This window comes from Otolemur garnettii, unplaced genomic scaffold (genome assembly GCF_000181295.1).
Source record: "Otolemur garnettii isolate 467f Iridium unplaced genomic scaffold, OtoGar3 scaffold00194, whole genome shotgun sequence".
NCBI lineage: Eukaryota > Metazoa > Chordata > Mammalia > Primates > Galagidae > Otolemur > Otolemur garnettii.
This window is the reverse complement of record NW_003852589.1, coordinates 2200386-2209195: the sequence shown is the minus strand read 5'-3', so window position 1 is coordinate 2209195 and position 8810 is coordinate 2200386.

The window sequence follows — 8810 nt, the reverse complement described above, 5'->3', positions numbered from 1 at the left end:
TCCCTTAAAGCCTTCACCCTGCCCTCCCAGCTTCCGTGCCTCCTTAGGACGTCATCAAAGATGTATTTAGTGTATGTTAAATGTGGTATTTTAAATCAGTGATGAGAAGATAGACTACTTGTGTAGCAACACTTGGTTGTCCTTGTGGAAGCAATTCACGGGCTAAATCTACCATTTACACGTGTTCCTTCCAGATGTATTAAGGTGTGGACATGTAAGGAGAAAAAGAACTGCAAGAACTAGTAAAGGAAAACATTGTAGAATAGTATTTTATTTTGGGAGAAGGATTTTCTAAGTAAGCCACAAAACCCATATGCTGTAAGAAAGAAACAGCACAGATTTTATTTCTTTAAATTTTCAACTTCTGTGAGTGAAAGATTTTATATGAAAATGTAAAGTGATGAGAAATGAATTAAAAATTTACTGTCCATAATGAACAGAGTGCCTCCAATCAATAAGAAAAATGAACAAGTGAAATTAATCAGGGGGTAGACATAGGTATTTCACAGGAGAAGAAAAAGTGCCAATGTCCCATGAACCTGTGAATGGCAGATCAATCTCACGAGTAATCGGAGAAGGGAAAAGTACGAAGCAGCCAGACTCTGAGTACCCTGTTTTGTTCACCAGGTGGACAAACCAAACATTAAAGGTGCCCAGTGTTGTTGAGAGTGTGGGCAGACAGGCACTCTCCTGGTTACTGGCAGGTGATGGATTAGCTGGTATATGATTCTTGAAGGACATGTGGCTGAATCTATCTAAATTTAACATGTAATTCCATTGAGACCAAGCAACTCCACTTCTATGAATTTTTTTTTCTACAGCAACTTTTGCCAGCACCAGCTAAGGCAGCCAGACCAAGTCCCCAGTTGTACTTTTCATTTTGTAAGGCAACAGCACCCATTAAATGGAAACAGTTAAATAAATCATGGTACAAGAGGGAAATTGATGCAGCCAGTGGGGAGAAATGAATTACCCCTGTCTAGTCACATGGGAAAATGTCTGTAGTATATGAAAAAACAAACCCTAGAATGTATAACATCATTTTAATTATATCATTGAAGAGGTGAAGGGAAGTCCAGAAGGACGTACCACTGACTCCCATTTCTTTCAGCAGGGCTGGCCACTTAGCTGAAATCCCCCCGCTGCCCCAGTTTCATGCAAGTGAGGGGAGGAGCAGAGAGTTGTAGCAGGCAGCGCGTGGCAGCAGTGTCACCCCTGGGGCCAAGGGTGCTGTGAGGATGGGCACCAGGCCAGCACGGAGGAGTCTGAGCGGAGAGGCAGCTGGCTGGCCCCCTGCGTGCCTGGGCAGCGGCAGCCTCCAGCTCCTGCCTGAGTGTCCTGGGCTTTTCAGGTTTCTGGGCCCCTGCCCTTGCCTTCTCCCCTTCCTTTCCCTCCTATACCGGTATTCCTGTCTTCTATTTCTGCTCCGCTCTCCTGACTCTTCCCCTCCCACCCCCAGTCCAGCCTCCCATGTTGGGGTCACTGTCCTGGTAAGAGGGGCTACAGGCCAGCAACACCTTTTCTGTTCTCTTGCTATACACACTGCTGACAAGGGGCTTGGGCATTTGGGTCCCGGCTGCCTGGGACCCAGAGCTTTCCTTTTTGTGCCTTGGTGTGTGTGACTGCCCCAGGGATGTGATCTCTCCCTTTGGCCATCTGTGAAATCAAGGGATGGCCGAGGACGGTGCTGGGTTTGTTCCACCCAGATACCCTGCGGCCAGGCTGGGCCCACAGCAGCTGGGCGCCAGTCCCCTCAGCTGGCCTCCAACCAGCTCTGACCCAGATTCCTCTGCCACCAGAGTAGAGCCCAGCAAAGGAGGATTTTTGCATTTTGCTCCCCATCATTTGTGGTTTGAGTTTTACCCAGCTCATGTGTGATTTAGTTGATTTTTGAGAAAATAACAAAGAAGAATAAAATCAAAGAAAGAATTCCAAGGCAATGGGAATACTCTGAGGCCTGGCTTCACTCCCTCACCTCCTGCCCGGACCTTCATGGGCCCTGGGCTGCAGCTTTCCTGCCTGCAGTCCACCCATGGGCAAACTGGTGTCCCCTCACCCTTTCCATCATGTTTCCCATCTCCCCAGTGGCGCCACCGCTCCCTGCAAACTGTCACTCCATGTCACCTGTGTTTGGAGCCATTGGTGGGCACACACATCCTGTTCTCTAAGGAGCTTCTCGTTTCCTGGGAGAACTGTGAATGTCTTCCAAGAAGCCTGCGTCATAGCCACAGAATACACACCCGTGCAGGCCCTGGACGGCTTGATTTACTCAAGGTGGGAGCTGTGGCAGCCCTGGAATCTTCGAGGCTGATCCTGGGTCACCAAGGTACCAGTAGTGCCTATCAGCCCCACCAATCCTTCCACCCCTCACGCTCCCAACCTCAGGGATTTTGCTCTTTTGTGGTTTTTCCACTCAGAGCCCAGAATCTGCAAGGACAAAGACTGCCACTGAGCTTCAGTGACGCATTCCTGGCAGACCCTTCCTGACTGTGCGGTTCACACAGCAGGTCCCACCTCTTCCCCCTCAGTTACCTGTTTCTTCCCCCAGGTGGCCGGTGGTCAACAGATGTGCACTGAGCACTCACTTGAAGTTGGAGGCTGAGCTAGGCATGGGGAGCATGAGGGAAGGTGTAGCCCTGAGCCCAGGGACCTTTATCCATGCAGGGGCGGCGAGACAGCGGACATCCTGTGACCTAGCCACGCCGTGGGTGGCAGAGGCTGGTGGCGTCTCTGTGGGGTACCTGCTCATGATTGTTCAATGGCCTCTATTCATTTAAGGTAAAAATTTAGTCTTATGGGCAAAAAAAGGAAACCAAATATTAATCATATTGATTTAGAACTCATTACATTCTTCTGTATATTCGAAGCTCTTAGGAGCTCTTACTGTCTTTCACACAGAACACTGGAGAAAGTGGGTGGTAGAGTTTTTTCTTTTTTTCACTTGATTTTCTACGTTTATTCTTTAAAAATGCTTTAAAAGTTTAATGAAAGCTGAAGAGTGTACTTGAGTGAGGAGAATACAAAAGACTCTTTGTTTTGGTGAAGGAAGGAGCGGGGTCCCTCGAGTGGAAGGAATCTCCTGAGGCCGCTTACTGCACAGGACACACGTGGTGGCCCAGAGGCCCTGTGTCCTTACAATCTGCAGAGCTGACGATGCTGCTGCTCTAATGACCTGTTTTTCAACATTTTTTATCTCATAGCACACTTGAACTTCCAGCCCTAGCCAAAAACTGCAAAAAAAAAAAAGAAAGAAAGAAAGAAAAAAGGATCTACTTACTATGCTTTGAACGTCTTTTAAAAATAATTTAATTAATGACCTTTAAATTTTCTCAGCATACCTAAGATCCTTCGTGGCACACTGATGTGCCGCAGCATCCAGGTGGAGAATCACTGCTCTAATGCCTTCTCCCCGATCATAAAACCGTCTGCTGCCTCACACTGCAATATCACATTCCAGATTGCCTCAAGGGACGCGCGGGCGCGCGTGCACACACACAGACACATGCATGTGTACATGGGGTTGGGGAAATGGATGCACATGTTAAGAAAGGTACAAACTGTATTAAAACTGTGATAATGCATACTGATAACAAAAGATGAACACAACTCATGCTGGACTCTGGCAATGATGGGAGGCGCTCACAGCGGCCCCCGTCAGCACCTAAACTCTTCTGAGTACAGAGAAATGCTGCTTGAGTGGCATCTCTTACAATATGTCTGCGTATTGTTGGTGTCCCAGCACACACACACACACACACACACACATATACGCACACCACACATGTGGATTCTGTAGCAGCAGAGTCACTTAACGAAGGGGCACATGTTGAGAAATGTGTCATTAAATCTGTCCTTGTGGGACCCTACAAAGTACAATGACACAGACCTAGAATGCAGAGCCTGCTACGTCCCTAGGCCTCATGGTGCAGCCTGTTAATCTCCTGAACACTGTGGCAGCTGGAACACAGTGGTATCCATGTCTCTAAACACAGGAAAGGTACTGTGAAAATGTGGTGAAAAAGACAAAAATAGTGTAGCTGTGCAGGGCACTTACTGTGAATGGAGCTTATAAGACTGGAAGATGCTGAGGGTGAGTCGGTGAGCGAGTGGTGAGTGAAGGTGAAGGCCCGGGTTGTGCTGAGCACCGGCTTACACTGTGAACCTGCACACTAGGGCTACACTGTATTTATTAAAGTAATTTTGCTGCAATGTTACAATGGCTACAGCATTTCCCTAGACAACCGGAATTTTTCAGCTCCACTATAATCTTAGGGGACCCCTGCCATGTGTGCTGTCCTGCTTCATGGAACTGTCAGCGTGTGGCTGCACACAGCACATTACTGCCTGTGTCTCAGATGGAACTCACGGCAACAGGCTGTGAAACATGAGCGAATCACTGGGCTCCCTTTTTTATTAGCATCTTGTGAGCAATTTTAAACTCTTCCACAATTATTTCTCTGTTTTGGAGCGTTTCAATTAATTTGCATTAATATTACCATTTGCATTTTTATTGAGCCTTTGCAGGGAGCAGCTGAATTTCTTAATTAATCTCTGGGTGCAAAATGTATTAGCATCTAAGCTTAAAAGCAAAAAAGAACAATGGAGGAAAATCTGATTGTCTATACCACATGCTGTTGGATTTTCTTAGACTAGAGATAAGCAAACATTTACAGTTTTTCAAAGTGACCAGACTTTAAAGAGCAGCCCAAGCTCACCTGTTTAACCTTTTGTAGGGAAAATGCTCCAGGGGCTTCCCGCAGTACAGTACTCTAGATCCTAAAACCTGCTTTTCTAACTAGAAAGTCCAGATAAGATGGAAGAAACATCCTTTAAAATGCAGAACTCATTGCATTTCAATTTAATTTTTAAAGTGTAAATCATGTACCTATTTTGTGCCAAGCACTGCATTTTTTTAAATGAACAAATGAAATTCTCTGCCCTCATGGGAATCACATTTTTATGGGAGAAATGGATGATAAATAATATACATATAGATACGTGTAATATATGGACTGTTAGTGATCAATGCTGAACAGAACAAATAAACCAAGAAAAGGAAGATTGAAGTGTAAGTAGCAGTAGAATTAACGTGGAAACAGGAGGTCTGGGAAGCCTCTCCCAGAGGCGGACTGGAGGCAGACCACGAGGAGGCGTGGGGAGGGGAGATGAGCTATCCCCAGAAGCGGGAGGAAGAGCAGGACCTGAGGCTGGTGTGCAGGTGGGCGGAACTTTCAAGGAGCAGCCAGAGGGGCTGTGGCTGGTGGGGAGGGAAGCAGGGAGGAGGCCATGGGATCTGCGGGACACAGAGGACCAGTCATTCAGAGCACTGTAAGATGTCCCATCGTTGGAGGTTCTAGCCAGGAGGCGGCTGCAGTGAAGCAGGTGGGGCAGGAATTTTGGTGTTTGGACGAGGACAATGTCAGGGGAACAGTGATGAGTGAAAGGCCCTCTTGTCAAAGTCAGAGTCCAAGGGGCTTGCTGATGGGTCAGATGCAGAGTGTGGAAGGGAACCGTTAAAGGGGCCTCCTGCAGCTTTGACCTGAAGGAATGGCAGCCTGAGGGCGCCCTGAGGAGAGAGGGGAAGATTCCTGGAGGGTGTGATTAGCAAGGGAGTAGAGTCTCCCTGCAGCTGAATCTGGCAGGTTTCCTTTGAAATGCAAACCTTTTTGTATTACACATCCAAATTTCCAAGAAAGTAAGGGAATATCTTGGAGCCAACAATGAGGGAAGAATTTAAAACTTATTGCCACAACTTTCAGAATATGGACAGTAAGGAGAAACGGACACATGTAAATTATAGTGAGAGGCTGATACGCCTTCATCAGTAATTTAAAACAGTGGGAAAAACATTTAGCAAGGATATGGAGTTACAGACCTCGTTCCCAGGCTAGGGGCCAGTGCATGGCCTGTCAGGGGCCGGGGGCACAGCAGGAGCTGAGTGCCAGGTGGGTAAGGGAAGCTTCACCTGTATTTGCAGCTGCTGCCCATGCCTTGATTGCCTGAGTTTCACCTCCTGTCAGATCAGCGGCAGCGTTAGATTCTCATACTGAAAACTGTGTGTGCGAGGGAACTGGGTTGCACACTCCTTATGGAGAATATAATGCCCGATGATCTGAGGGGAGCGGAGGCGGTAATGCCAGCACCAAGATCGTATGGTGTCAGGAAAACAAGCTCAGGACTCCCACTGATTCTGCAGTATGGAGCGTTGTGTGAGTCTTTCATTATATATTACAGTGTAATAATATAAATAAAGTCCAACAATAAATGCAACATGCTTGAATCATCCCAAAACCACTTCCCACCACCAGCCCATGGAAAAATTTCATCCATGAAACTGGTCCCTGGTGCCAAAAAGGTTGGGGACCCCTGCTATAGAGGATCTCAACAACGTAATGATGAGACTTGATCTATTAGGTGTAACTTTATAGAATTGCAGGCTATGTAGGGTCCGAGGGGTGTACACTAGATTTTTTTTCCTGTTCAGTTATTTAATAGACATTTATTGAGAATATTACAACCCTAATAAATAAAGACCAGGTAGACAAAGAAATTTAAGACCAACTGTTTACACCTTAACAAGTAGACACAATGCAGAGTGGATAATAATGATGGCGTGACTTGGTCACAACAAGATTTGGGAAGGGAAGAGAGAAGTTGGGGAAACATCCTAGGCTAACTCTTTAAAAGCCATACTCAGTGGCTCACACCTACAATCTCAGAACTTTGAGAGGCTGAGACAAGAGGTTTACTTGAGGTCAGGAGTTCAAAACCAGCCTGTGCAACACAACAAAATCCATCAACAAATAAGACAAATTAGCTGGGGGTGGTGGTGCACACTTGTCGTCCCAACTACTGGGGATGCTGAGGTGGGAGGATCCCTGGAGCCCAGGAGTTCAAGTCTGAGTGAACTGTGATTGTGCCACTGAACTCCAGCCTGGGTGACAGAGTGAGATCCTACCTCAAAAAAAAAAAAAAAAGAAAGAAAGAAAGAAAGAAAGAAAAGAGAGAGGGAGGGATGGAGGAACCAGAAGAGGAGATGAACAGAAGCCTAATGTGTTTATAGGACTAGAACTTCCAGAAAAAACTGGTGGCCAAAGAGTGATGTGAGCTTGTCAGATGACCACTGGGACAGTTTGAGCCTCAAAAGGATCATTATAGCAAGTCATTGCTTGTCACTTACTAAATTAGGTGATGATTCTTAGCATCAAAAAATGTATATGTCTATATTAGTAGAAATAAGTAAATACGGAACTAAATGGAGGAGAAGGGACGGCATTTTCATAGTGCCGTGCCAGCCAATAACAGTCGAAGAAAGGAAAGAGCTAGAAAGTCCCCACCTGACAACTCCCAAGAGCTAATTGTTACAGACAGGAATTTCATCCAATGCCGAATCCCGTGGGAGGAAATTTAGTGAGAAACAGAATATTTATGCAGTGAATTCTCTGTAAGATATAGGCTAGTTACAAAAGGGAAAAATAGTAACTGTTTAGTGGAGGAAACTGGCAGAAATCGCCTTAAGCGAGAGGTCCCAGTTAGCGTCATCGGTCTTGGCCCAGTAGGCATCATACATATGCTTCCTGCATGTTCCCGGGAAACACGGCATCACCCCTGAGGCTTTTCCAGAAGAAATGTATAACGGAGTCTACCCATGAGGCATGGACAGGCCCAAGCTGAGGGGCATCTACACTTCAGTGGGACACCAAGGTCCTGAGATAATAGGCTGAGAAACTGTTTTTTTCAGATTTTTAAAAAGCAAACTAGAGACAGGAAGATAAAAATGCAGCATGTTGTGGTGGGCAGACCCTGAACCAGAAAACATCTGTCTTGCTACAGAGAACTAATTTATCAGAACAGTGGATGAAATTAAGCCTGTAGGTGAGACAGGAGAGAATAATAAAATAAATGTCAAACATTAGACTGAAAGGGATGTAAGTGCAAGTGTGTGTGGATATAAATGTGTGTGGGAATTTCTTATACTATTTTTGCAACTTTTCTGTATGTCTAAAATGATCTCAAAAAAATGTTAAATGAAGTAGACAAAGTGAAATCAAAAAGGTCTATCATCCCGCAGTCTGCACGGGTCACTTCCACAGTACAGGCCCCTGGCAGCTGCCAGCAGGGGGGTGACCCACCCCAATTCCTCCCTTTGTCCACATGTGTGGGTGATGTGGGTGCTACGTAGCACAGACACAGGGAATGTACCATGAGGGAGTGCATAATTTACAATCTGCAAAGTGTTCCACTGAAGTTGATAGACCAAATTTCATTGCAGCATTCGCCACTCCGGGGTCCTTAGACAGATCTCACTTCACCCCTAAAATGTGGGCTTCACCCGGGTCTTACCGTACCCTCAGAGCACGGTGCACACCGAGCACCCATGTTTAGGCCTCCATACGTTTCTGTTGAATAGAAATAGTGATGAACCCTTCACAAAAGGGTCACTGTGGAGTTTCAGAAAGCTGGATGCTCAGCTGTAGAGCTGAGACCTGCATTGACTGGTCAGTGCCTTTATAATTCTTGTTTATTTCTTCTGACATGTCTTTCCTGAGGACTGTTACACGCCATGAAATGTGCTGGGCCTCAGGGATAGGGAAGAAAAAGCAAGAAAGTTCCCAGAACTCAAATTCTCAGACGGGTGGCAGGATGGACGATTGTCTGTGTGATGTATAATCTTATTACAGATAATGATAGTGCCACCGAAAGAGTAGTTGGCACTGTAATAAAATAATGGGGAGGGTGGTTTAGCAGCTGAGGCAGAGAAGGCCTCTCAGCAGTGATGAAGTTGCAGCAGATACTTGAAATAAGAGGAG